We start from the raw sequence: 3,422 nt of genomic DNA, 5'->3' as shown, positions 1-3,422 counted from the left end.
CAAGTAACATAAAGGTCAATATGCCAGAATAAGTTACTGATTTTAAAACTATAAATAGGCTATTTCAATCAAGACATGTTAAGTTTTAAAACTAGCATATTTTAAATTCATTTTCTTAACACTAGTTACCCGCTAAATGGGTCCGGAGCTCAGAACATAGAGTGTCATACGTCCAGGCCGGCTAGAACTGAGTGTTGTGAAAATGAGAAGGAACTCACAAGGGCAGCCTTGTGAAACCAGGTGTGACATGAATGAATCTGATAATCAGCACTCTGCCAGCAACCAACCAGTGAGATCGATCACATCGCATCATTTGAAAGGTTATTGCACTGATTCCCTGTAGTTCAGAGAATAAACTTTGAAAGTGCAGTTGCATTAATTTTCCATCACGTGTCTCTGATTTGTACAACAATTTTAATCAAATGAATAGTTTCACAGCATGTCCTCCAGGCTGCGCCAAAGCAGCCAATAAGAGTGAAGACGTGCTACCCCTTTAAGAGGCCTTAGAGTTTTGCACATTTTCACCATCAGTTTATTTTTCACACAGCTGAACTTCTGGCTTCGTGTAGTAAAGTATTCATTCATTGGTGATGTTACGTCTCCTGAACATTTTAAACAGTCGACAAGTTAGTTTCCTTCTTTAAAAATGTTTAATTTTTGAAAATTGTTAAATATATTTAAATAACTCAATAACATGATACACATTTTGAAAGTTTTAGTGACGTCTAAACAAACAGACATTGTTTCTAGAGCTTTCTTTGTAAAAGACATTTTTCACTGCACCTTGAGTTTCTGAGTGAATCACTGATTATTTTTCAAAAATGATTTTATCACATCTCAGACACTAACAGCCATCTTACCTAAAAGAGGTTGAATATCTAAACACTTAAACTGTTCAGCCTCCCCATGTGTAGAAACAGTTTTAATAACACTGTACGTTAAAATATTTGGAGATAAAATGTTTAGCTCTCCTTTTACCTTCAGCAAACAAACAAAAGTTTTCTATATGAAAAGATAATTATACAGAACAGGAACAGAAAATATATTTATAACTAAGAAACTTCACTTCAGTCAACTGGTTGGTTAGTCTCTATGTGAAACCTGAAGAAATGGAGGATCTGCTTTTTAATTGACCTGCAAGGAAACCAGTGAGGAACCAAAAGTACCACTTGCCTGCCAGCAGATGGCGCCATAATCTCTTCATTCATGAAGATCTGGATCTTCAATAACTTGCTAGGGATTTTTTGTTTGTTGTTTTTGCAAAGATAGCACTGATAACTCTGTAGATTTGATCTATTTCTATGTTTAGCCAATAGTTTATATCTGAACTAATACAATAATAGTTAATCAATAAAGCAGATGGCACATCGCTGATAATTCTGACAAAAATATCATGTTTTAAAAGCTTTATCATCGTTTATTGAATCTTACAGAGCAAAACCATAGTCCAGTATGGTAAATCCAACAATCACAAAATGAACAATAATTTTCAAAAATACTTTATCTCCATGGAAACCAACAAAAGCAACACTGAGCATTTTTTCTTTAAAAAATATGTTGACCAGTAGGTGTGTAAAATGGTTCAAATGCATGATTCATCTGATTTATGCACATTTATGACTATTTGNATGCAAACTCAACAACATCCTACCCATTACAGATTTTTCATTCAACATTATTTTCCTTACTGAGAGTTTTGATGTGGTTCTGCACAGCTACAGAAGATGAGAAAGAAAAATAATTTAAAGCTTTAAAATGTTTCTGGACTGAAATCAAACAGTTGAATTTTGAGAGGCTGATTTTTATATTGGACAGTAAATTAGTAAGTTTAGTGACTTCTCCTAAACCAGATATAATTTAATTACAAACATAAACATTGCCACAAACTTATAAAATAAAACACCTCTTACCTTTAACATTTATTTGAAGACGGTCAGCACAAGCTGTTGCTATGAACGGTCTGTTCTCAACCCTGAAGAAGTATTTGTCTGTATAACTTGTATTTAAATCAGGAAACAGAGTGGTGCAGTTTTTCTCTGTCAGGTTTCCAGTGATATTCAGTGGATATTTGTTTACTGACCTACTGCTTTTGAAAATAACAACATTTGAATCACTGCTAAAAGCTAAATTATTTTTCATCCAGACTCCAATGATATTTCCACTGCTGTCAATCGGCTTCGATGTATTAAAGCTACATGGGATTTCCAGACAAGATCCACTCAGAGCTTCAATCTCCTTTGGTGCAGTGATGGAGAGGCCTACTGGTTTGTTTTGACAGTAGTCAGCAAAAACATCTGTAAAATCAGACAAATGATGAATATCATGTGGAGTCAAATCTGTCTGCAGAGAAACTTCATTATCCACAAACTCCAGTTCAGCTGCAGCAGGTTACATGTGGATCAATGTTTCAGACTAGAAATGATTCATGTGAATGAAAGGAAGAGAACAAACATCTCACCTTGAAGAAAGAAGACCCTCAGTAACATGTTGACTGTCAGCATGTTCTCAGACAGACTCTGATGTACCTTCAGGCTGGAAACCAAACATTTAGATGATTTATTAAAGTAGTTCTGATATTAGAGGTTTAACTTATTGTAAAGTAACTCTGAAAGCTGTTTACACCCATGAGCTTAACACACATCTAGAACTGATACATGTAAAAAGACGACATTAGGAACAACTACAAGTTTGCTCTTCAAAAGTATCTAAAACACTCAAATCAAAACAATCGTCGTCCTTCTTTTAACATTTGTTGAAAACAAAACCCCAAACATTTAAATATATAATAGGAGTGTTTGACAATATGTACAAATGACAGAACTTGAAGAAATATTTGGTTAAATCATCAAAATCAACAATGTAAACGTACCTGAATTTCGGGAGATAAAACTAAAATAGTTTAAGTTTTAAAACCAGTTGATCTATTAGGATCAATTGATCAGCAGCAGAATGAACATCGACCTTATCTGTGAACAGACGAGTTAGAANAATATTTAACATGAAGAATGTTAACATCAACCTTTCTCTCCATTTTGAGTCACATTGACACAATTTCAGATCAACTTTAAAAGATTTAGTTGTAGTAGCTCAACATTTTAGCTGCATGCATGCAGAAAAGCCTCTTAACTTAAATACATTAAACATTTCCGATATGAAAAAGAGATTATACATTAACAAGAAAGAGTAACACTTTACCTTCAGCAGTTAGGACCACTGATGATTGATTCCCCAGATCATTTGTAGCCACACAGTAAAACTCTCCTCTCTCACTAACACTGAAGTTGTAAACCTGCTCCACAGAAACATTAAACATTCCCTCTTTGCTCTTTCTGAACCAGATGAATCTGGGTGGAGGTTTGGCTCTGCTGGAGCAGCTCAGCTCCACCCAGCTACCTGCTGACACCAAACCTGATGGACTGATG

This window comes from Poecilia latipinna, unplaced genomic scaffold (genome assembly GCF_001443285.1).
Source record: "Poecilia latipinna isolate Pla-1442-1.1 unplaced genomic scaffold, P_latipinna-1.0 Scaffold1534, whole genome shotgun sequence".
Lineage (NCBI taxonomy): Eukaryota > Metazoa > Chordata > Actinopteri > Cyprinodontiformes > Poeciliidae > Poecilia > Poecilia latipinna.
The sequence above is the reverse complement of the archived record's forward strand: the minus strand, read 5'-3'. Positions refer to the sequence as shown.